At 40.0% G+C, this 9,834-nt stretch overlaps 1 pseudogene; it reads right to left on the minus strand.

Moving 5' to 3' along the window:
* Positions 1 to 8,458: 8,458 nt before the first annotated feature.
* Positions 8,459 to 8,696, minus strand: LOC101331979 (large ribosomal subunit protein eL38 pseudogene; annotated as a pseudogene).
* Positions 8,697 to 9,834: the final 1,138 nt, after the last annotated feature.

Below are 9,834 nucleotides of genomic sequence, written 5' to 3' on the forward strand. Positions count from 1 at the left end.
AGTGATGTCATGCTGGTAGTGTTGCACTAAGATGTATCTCATATATTATTTAGCACCACCAGGGCTTTTGACAAATTGGGTTTGATGAGCTTGTAGACACATGAGGAGGCTTCTTGAGGATTGTCACTGGGGAGAGTAGTGCTGGACGCATGAGTTAAGGCCCTCGGTCAGGAGTACGGGAAGGTGTCACTGCCTGAGGTCGAGTGGGAAGTACATTCAGTTTGTTCACTTGGTGATTAACAGTTGGTATCACAGGCAAAGAAACTTCCTCTTGGGGGAGGCCTACAAAAGGTCCCCCAAATTTTGTAGCACAAACTGGGAAAATGTCAGAAATAATGTTATGTCCTATGTCATGAGGGGTGTGTTTTCTTATATTCATTCATCAAATATTCCTGAGAACACACTGTGTACAAAGCTATGGGTGATGTACTGGGGGTACATTGGTGAAAAAACAAATGTCATTCTGCCCTTGTAGGGCTTGTGATCAGGTGGGGGAGACAGATGTTGAACAGGAAATTGTATGTGTGATAAGTGTTACAAAACAGGAAGTGAGTATATGTTGGAAGCATATAAGAAGAGGAAGTTGGGAGTTCCCTGGCTGTCCAGTGGTTAAGATTCTGAGCTTCCACTGCAAGGGGTGCAGGTTCTACCCCTGGTTGGGGAACTGAGATCCCACATGCAGCGTAGCATGGCCAAAAAAAAAAAAAAAAGAGGAAGTAACTTTGAAGGGGGTAACAGAGATGCTTCCCTGTGGACATGCTATCTAAGCTGATCTGAATAGGAAAGGAATCTGCCAAGACCATAGCTGTGGAAGAGTGTTTGCAAAAGAAACAATATATTGGAACACCTGGAGAGGGAGGGGACCCAGGCATTTTGAGGAATTGGACAAGTTCAGCATGGGTGCCAGGCAGAGTATGAGGTGGGAGAAGAGGGTAGGTGAACATAAAGCATTTATGCCAGTGCCTGGCACAGTGGAAATAATAGGAAACAATGCCAACCTTTGGTATTATTATTTTTATTGTTAATTGTAAGGGCAGTTAGAAATCTTTGAGGGTTTAAGGTAGGGGAATGACTTGATGAGATTTTCATTTTAGGTTGTTTAAAGTCACTTCTTGAGGACTGTACGCTGGTGATGTACTCAGGGGTGGAGAAACTCAGTTGCTTCTCTGCTTTCCAAGAGTATTCTAGCTGGGTCTTGAGGTGAGGTAAATCACTCCTTCTCTGTGGTGCTAACATTCCAAGTCCAGGGAGCCTAACATGGATCCTGACATTGACCTTGTAGTAAAGTACCCCCTTTCCCTCCACCCCTTTTTTCCCCCTAGGATAGCTCCTGATCTAGAGAGTTTCTACTTGATCCTTCTTCACAACTGGATTTCCCTTTGAATATGTGGAAGAAAGGACTTAGGCCAACTTGCAAATAAATGGACTTACTGTCCACTTGGTGTCACTTGAAATTGACCATGGCCTGTATACTGTGCCCTCAGAGTGTCCTTCAGGGGGCTTAGCAGCTCCCTCTGGTTCCTTACAGAGGTCACACCTGCAGCTCCCATTGGATATGACTAAATGGTATCCAAGGCCTAGAAGACACAATTATATATAACACTGTGCCCTCTGGCATGTTGCTGCCTGAGCTCTGTTCTATATCAGAGACAGTGGGTCTAAAACCCCATGACTGCTGACGTAACAGCAGATGGATGTGATAAGTCAGGAGCGACCATCATCCCGGTAAGTCAGGGGTGCCTTCTACACAGGGAATTATATCTTATGGATATGGTAACCTATGGGTATCCCAAGGTGTGTCTAATAGGGAAATAGAAAAACTATTAGGGCAAATGTGGAAAAAAAATATTGTAGAAAGAAAAACAAAAAGCTTAAAGGTGAGAGTATAAATAAGAATATGGCGGATTTTTATCCTAAAAGCATGGAGACATATTCACTTGCATTAAACCAAGGTAATAAGCTAAAGTCTAATCCAGAGAAACCCAAATATTTCTTTGAAATATGTGACATCCAAACCACAAAACGAGCAATGCAATTAAAAAAAGGCAAATCAGGAAGGGATAGGAGTCTCTGATAAAGTATTCTCTGAAAGTCCAGCTTTATATGACATTCCTTTTCTTCTTAGGTTGGTTGGCTATATTCCTTTAGGACAGAAAACCAGGACAGAAATCCCACCTGGCCAGCCATGTCCTCTTAGGCTGCCGTTCATGTTTCTGATGACCAGCGACCTTTTTAGCCTTTACCTGTACTGACAAGAACCTTCTGCCACCACCTGGGAAGCCCCTAAGCAGGAGCAGCTGTGGCCAGACTGGCCTCTGCTGAGTTTCCAGGCCTAACCATAGTGGCATATAAAACTCCTTGGAGAATGACCTTGTGCCAGGGCAAGAGAGTTACGTTCATCCTAGAGATTAGTAGTTATTGTCGTGCTTTTCTTAGATGGTTGAATCTGCCAGGTTCCACACAAGGAGGCAAAGGTATTGCCTCCATCAATCCATAAAACGGTGATAATTAATTTTATGTGCCAGTGTCCAGATATTTGGTCAAACAGTGTTCTGGATGTTTCTGGGAAGGTGGTTGTTTTTGTTCTTGTTGTTTGGTTGGGTTTCTTTGGATGAGTTTAACATTTAAATTGGTGGGCTTTGAGTAAAACAGATAACTCTTCATAATGTGGGTGGGCTTTATCCAATCAGTTGAAGGCCTTAATAGAGCAAAGACTGACCTTCTCAGGGGAGGGGGGTGCTGGGATGAATTGGGAGATTGGGGTTGACATATATACACTGCTATGTATAAAATAGATAACTAATGAGAACCTACTGTATAACACAGGGAACTCTACTCAATGCTCTGTGGTGACCTAAGTGGGAAGGAAATCCAAAAAGAGGGGATATATGTATATGTACAGCTGATTCACTTTGCTGTACAGCAGACACTAACATAACATCGTAAAGCAACTATACTCCAATAAAAATTAATAATAATAATTTAAAAAGACTGATCTTCTCCAAGCAAGAAGGATTTCTGTCAGCAGACCACCTTTGGACTCGAACTGCAACTCTTCCTTGAATCTCCAATCTGCTGACCTCGCCTATCACATTGTGGATTCACTTGAAAACAGAGTCAGTCAGGGTCAAGCAGAGTCCTTGTGGTTTGGCCCGTGTGGTAAGGACATGTGCTTTGGAGACAGGCAGGCCGAGTTTTGAGCCCAGTTCCGCCATTTACTGCGTGCGTGATCCTGAACTACTGAACTTTTCTTAGTATCCTATTTCGTAAAAACAGAAATAATAATAGAGCCTACCAATATTTATTAAGAATATTTCAGCTGCAAGGAAAAAAAGTACAACTCAAGAGGGCTAAAGCTAGTGCTTCTAATACTTTAATGGGCATACAAATCACCTAGAGATCTTGTTGAAATGGGGATTCTGATTCAATAGGTCTGAGGTCTAAGGGAAAAAATGTGGAGAGGGGCTTTTTTGGGGAAGGGATGCCTGTGTACTTGGAAAGTGCAGTAGTAAATATTGCTTCAAGCACAGCTGGATCAAGTGTTTAAACTACATTTCCAATAATCTGTCACTTAGAGTTTTAGGCTCTCCTTACCTCTTTGTTGGCATCCCATGCTTCTAGAAGTTCCAGAGTTACAATTTATCAGCCTTGAAAAGCACAGAGAAGATAGAGCATCTTCCCCAATAGTTCCAGAAAAAGTACCTTCATTGGTTTGGCTTTGTTTGCTTCCATTTAGATCATGCTTCACTCCTGAGTCAATCACAGTCATCAGGTGAACACAATACCTCAAGCCAAAGATGCTGATCTTGGTTAGGCTCCAAACTCTCTAGCCCTGAGGCATTTAGTCATCCCTGGCCATCGCGACCCAGACTTTGGAAAAAACATGTCGGATCTTTGAAGCCCTAGCTTTGGCTCTAGTCTGCACAGTGAGATATTTTGCTTATTAAGTAGTTCCCATTAATGAAGTGTTTCTTGGGAGGTATCTAGAACTATCCTTTTTTTTCTAATTGCAAGTTTTAATTAAGTTTAAATTGGACAACGTGACTGTAAAATGGGAAATAAAGTAGCACAAATCAAAGAAAACCTACAGAGGAAATTAAACTAGGAAAATGCACATTGGGCAGGATCATGTGGGTGAGCTGGGATTAAATGGCTCATCTTTCGGAAGGACCTTGGCTCCTTGCTGTAAGTAAATGACCTTCTCCAGTGAACTAAATGATATCCTAATGGCCTAAAAGGCTTAATGCACCTCCCCAATTTCTTCCCCGCTGATTAGTAGGCCCCCTGAGTATAATGCACTTCCTTATATACACACAGTAAATGACTAGAAGATGAGAATGTAGAAAGAGTTATTAAACTTTAAACCAACATTAAGATTTATGTCATGAACTTTTGCTTTTCCGCAATGTGTTCTCTGACAGACTTGATTTTAAAGACTATGAAACACTCTCAGCTTATTGCTCAAAGGCCTTTCCAAAAATATAAATGATTGGATAATGACCTAGGTCACCAGAGCATGTTGGAAAGATCTCTGCTCAGATACAATTTCAGGGGGGCTTAGCTAAGGAAAGCTCATTATAGGTACCAATGGTTAGATTTTTGTGCTTTTTCATTATGACCCGTAGCACCACATATCAGTCACTGTGAGTCAGAGGAAATTGCAAAAGCAAACACATTCACATTCACATTCACATTCACATTCACATTCACATTCATCTAGCAAGTGTATTTGTTTTCTGGACTTTTGGAGGACAGTTCCTGGGTGCTGAGTCAATCATGATGTGTGCTGATTCAGAGAGAATGACTGGTCCACTTGGCAAAGCCGGTTTTATGCTCTCCTTTGCCAATCACCCAGAAGAGTGTTTAGAAGTCATTGGCAACATTTACTTCCTTTGATGGATTCATTCAGCTCTGGCAAGAGAAAATGTTTCTGTGTTGCCTGTGGTTGTAGTGCGGAACTCTGAGGTGTGCAGATAATTCCAAATGGTCCTTTGAAAGTAGCTGACTTAATTGGGTTGGTTTTAGATGTTAAAATGAAGGCAAGAGTTACCTTGCCTTGGAGTTCAGTGAAAAGGGTAAAAATTTAATTATTCCTCTAAAAACAAATATTTATTAAGGGCCTACTATATGGTGGTCATGGTGCTTGCTACAGAGAATACTGTGCTAAGATAAAATTGGACATAATTTCTTTCCCAATGGAGCTTACTGTTTGGTGAGAGTCAGATTAAGAATTACACAAATAAATCTGTAATTTCTAATTGTGATAGTTCAATGAAGCAAATGATTTGGGCACTGGGGAGAAGATAAGAGAAACATAATATTGATGAAGGTGGGGTGGGAAAGACATGTATATTTGGAAAAGAATAAATTTCTCATGTCCTAAAGAAACATTAATCCCTCTTCAATTCCACGTTCAAGTGAAAAAAGGCCTCAGTCAATCAAGGTACTTTGGACATAGTTACTTAACATTTGTAGGATTGTATGAGCATTTTGAATTCTTATTTAATAATCATGGAAATTACCAAACTGGATTAAGAAGGTCAAGTAAGTTTTAAAAATTGAAATGAATACTTCCACTTACTAAAAAAAAAATAACCCAATCAATAATGAAATATGGTTTTCTGCATCTATTCTTGGGAATGTAATTTAAACATCTTTGATCTGTGGATAGAATTATTTTTGTGTATTTAGGAAGCACTAAATCTGTATTTAAAATTGGTTTAATAGCTTATACCTTTACATACTTAGCATTTATGTTCTATCAGCCTGTAATTTCTTATAATCATCATCATCAACACAACACCATTTATTTCATAAGAATTTATTGAACAATGTATTAGGTCAGAATACCACAGGCTGGGTGTCTTAAACAACAGAAATTTATTTACTCACGGTTTTGGAGGCTAGAAGCCCAAGATCAAGGTGCCATCAGGGTTGGTTTCTGGTGAGCTGAGTTATAGGCACCTGGCTTCTTGCTGTGTCCTCACATGGCCTCTATTCTGTGAACACACAGAGGGTGAGCTCTGATATCTATTCCTCTTCTTACAAGGACACCAGTCCTATCAGATCAGGACTTCATTTAACCTTAACCTTAACCTTAACCTAACCTTACCTCCTTAAATGCCCTATCACCAAATACGGTCACATTGGAAGTTAGTTTCAACATATGAATTTGGGGGAACATAATTCAGTCCATTATAAGCACTTACTATGGGGCAAACTCTATGATAGGCACTAACATGAAGTGCTGAACGAGACAGTCATTCTCTCTCCCCTCATAGAGCTTCCAGTCTAGCTAGGTGGGAACACAGTAAACAGATAACTGCATAAATAAATATTTGTATCCTAGTGAGTACATCTTGGGGAAAGGACAGATGATATGCAAAGCCCAAAAGTAGCACTTGTCCAGAAGCTTTGGGGTTAATATCAAGGTTAGCAAGAATTATGCTATAAATAAGTTCCTAATTTGAAGTTTTGGAGCAGATTATATATATGTAGTGAACAAAGAAAGATAATGAGCTGCAAAATTGGAACTACAGGGTGTTTTTTTTTTTCTTAGAATAGCACTGTATGTCCATCCTGCATTTGGAAGTGCCTCATCTAATATAAAAATTCATGAGTGAAGCGGTTCAGTTTATAATTTTTTTTTATTTGGTACAAAGAAATAGTGCTTTCTTCCTAATTATTTCAAGCCAGTCATTGTTATCAAAATCCAGTCTTTGTCATGAGGGACAACATGAAAGGAAGGAGCCTAGGCATTTTAGACTGTTCAACAATCAGGATATTTTCTTCTTCCCAAAACATCTCCAAACTACTAGTGGTCCCCACATGCCAGCACCATAGTGTTTTATTATTAGTTTTTTCCTCTCAGATACCTTCCCTAACTCTTGATTTGGTGTACTTTGACTAAGTTCATAATCACAAACTGGAGTTGGACTTCGTACATATTCACAAGCTCAACTAGGCTCACAAATTTCATCTGTGTTGCTCAGCTGGCCCTGCCTTCCTGGAGGAACCCCAGAGCCAGGACCCAGAAGCACTAATAAGACAGTTCTGCTGTTGTGCTTAGAAGTCCCTTGGAAAACATCACAGCTGCAATTCCTCCAAATTTGAAATGTATGGTTAGGACAGTATAACTCACTGATGCAAATCTCCTGGTTGGCTCTTGATGATCAAAACAACAAGGACTGAGGTCTCTCCATCCTCATTTCCCCCTCTCATTTACCACTATCCTAGATGTAATTTTGAACCAAAGAAAAACTAGGGAGGATGGTCTCAACTGAAATCAAATAATAAAAGAACCAGAAGAGAGACAGGTGGGGAGGAAAAGAGGCGACTCCCTGAAGAAAGCTTTCAAAAGGGATGCATCTGTGCTCTGATTGCCCAGCTCATTAGGGCTCCACCTCTGTGTTGAATCCAACGCCCCACCTGTATCCTGTTTCCTCATCACTTCACTGTCTCTTCATTACTAGGCTGACACCTGTAAGCATCATTCTGATTTATTTTACATGGCATACATTTCCATGTCTTATAAACCTTGACTAGTTAATTTTCTCATAAATGATTTAAAATACAGAAGAATGGACACTAGTACAAGATGGCAAAACCCAGCTTTATCAGATCTTAATATCATGCCAGATCTTCATCAGACTATTTAAGTACAGATGTTAAATATTTCAGATGCAAAGAGGAGCTTCCTGTACACCCCTTGCCTCTCTTTTTCCTCCATATCCATAGCAGGAGTACTCACTACTGGGGGACCAGTGTTTATCACCGACATTATTATACTTTTGCCACAGATTTAGATAGCCATAAATATTATAGAATATTGCTTTGTAGATTTAAAAACTTTATATAAATGGTATCATACCTTATATATCCTTCTGAACTGGCTTTTACTCTCTCAGTATTATATTGTGAAATTAACACATTCTGATACATGCAGTTCCAATTTGTTCTTTTTTTTTCTTTAACTGCTGTAGAACATTAAGTGAATATACTTCAAAACATTTTTCAATTTTCCTCTTGAGAAAAATTTAGGTTGTTTCAATTCTTTTTTTTTTTTTTTTTTTTTTGCTATAATGAACTTCAATTACAACCTTGTACCTTTCTCCTCCCAAACATATGCAAGTGTTTCCCTTGAGTGTATATCTAGTCTCCAGGCTACCACAGCAAATTACTAAAAACTGGGTGGCTTAGAACAACAGATTTTTTCCTCTTACATTTATGCAGGGCAGAAGCCCCATATCAAGGTGTCAGTCACTTCCTCCAGAAGCTCTAGGGGAGATTTCGTTTCTTGCCTGTCCCATCTTCTGTTGACTGTTGGCACTCGGCCTGGGGATGCTTACTCCAATCTCTGCCTCTGTCCTTACGTGGCCATCTCCTCTGTGTCTGTCCTCTTCTGTCTGTGCCTCCTCTTCTTTTTTTTGAGAATTTTAAAAATTTTAATACTGTTCAAGTCAGTGTGCGTGATTCATTTCAGCTCCTTCCCTGCCAAACCTGGGGGCAGGGATTGCTTCAGCTTCTCTGCCTTCTCTTTGTCTGTGATGACCGAGGTGTAAAGGTATCTGCTGCATCAAACTTTAAACTTCATATTATCCTTATTTTTCTTTATCTTGACCGACTTGGCGTCCTTTCGCCTGGCTGTGAGCAGAAAGTCCTTGATTTCCTCAATTTTGCGAGGCATGGTGACAAGGCGCGGAGAGCGCGGCTGGAACTTTCCATCCAGGCCCAGGGTCCCCAGATATCGCCCGGCCGTGGATTACCACGGATTACCTCCCACTCCCCACATAGGGCCTGAGAGACCTGTGCCTTGTCCTCTTATAAGGACACTTGTCATTGGATTTTGGATCCATCTAGATAATCCAAGATCTCATTTTGAGATCCTTAACTTCACATGCAAAGACCCTTTTCCCAAATAAAGTCACATTCACAGATTCCAAGTAGACAAGTCTTTTGGGGGCCATCATTCCCAACCTCAGCACTGCTGAAATTTTGAACCAGATAATTCTTTGGGCATAAGGATAATCTGTGCTTTGTAGGAAGCTTAACAGTATCTCTAGCCTCTATGCACTACATTGCAGTAGTAGCCCCTCCCTCCTCCCTTGCCTTTGCAACCCCAGATGTGACAGCTAAAAATGTCTCCAGACATTGCCAAATACCCCCTGGATAGGTGAACTACTCCTCTCCTTGTTGAGAAACACAGATTTAGGGGAAAGTTGCTGACTTACAGGATATGAGCTTTTAAAAACTTTACTAGATATTGTCAGTAGTTGTCCAAAGTCATTGCACCAATTTAAACTCTTAGCAGCAGTATATGACAGTTCCCATAGCTCTGCAACATTACTTGTACTTGGTAGTGTCAGACTTTTTTTTCTGTCAATTTCATGCTATCTCATTGTTGTTTTAATTTACATCTTCCTAATTTCCAGTGTGGCTGAGCATCTTTTTATTCATCTATTTTTTATTTGGGTTTCTTGGTCAATGAATTGCTTCTTCATACTTTGTCCATTTTTTTTCTGTTATCATTTTCTTTTTGAGTTAAAGGAGCTCTTTATATATTCAGGAGACTAGTCCTTTTTCAGTTATGTCCAATGCTAATGGTTTCTCATTTGTACATTATCTTTTGTTTATAGTATCTTTTTTTGGTGACAAACTTCTAAATTATAGCATTATCAATTCCTTTTTATGGTTTGCACTCTTAGGGTCTCTTAATGTCTCTTTGAAGTGTAAGGAGGCAGTCATGCTGCTTGAGGAAGACTGTAAAGACTAATCATATCCAAAAAAATTTAGTACTGTGGGAGGTGTCATCACATGTTGGAAAGACACAGAACA

Source organism: Tursiops truncatus, chromosome 3 (assembly GCF_011762595.2).
Source record: "Tursiops truncatus isolate mTurTru1 chromosome 3, mTurTru1.mat.Y, whole genome shotgun sequence".
Taxonomy (NCBI): domain Eukaryota; kingdom Metazoa; phylum Chordata; class Mammalia; order Artiodactyla; family Delphinidae; genus Tursiops; species Tursiops truncatus.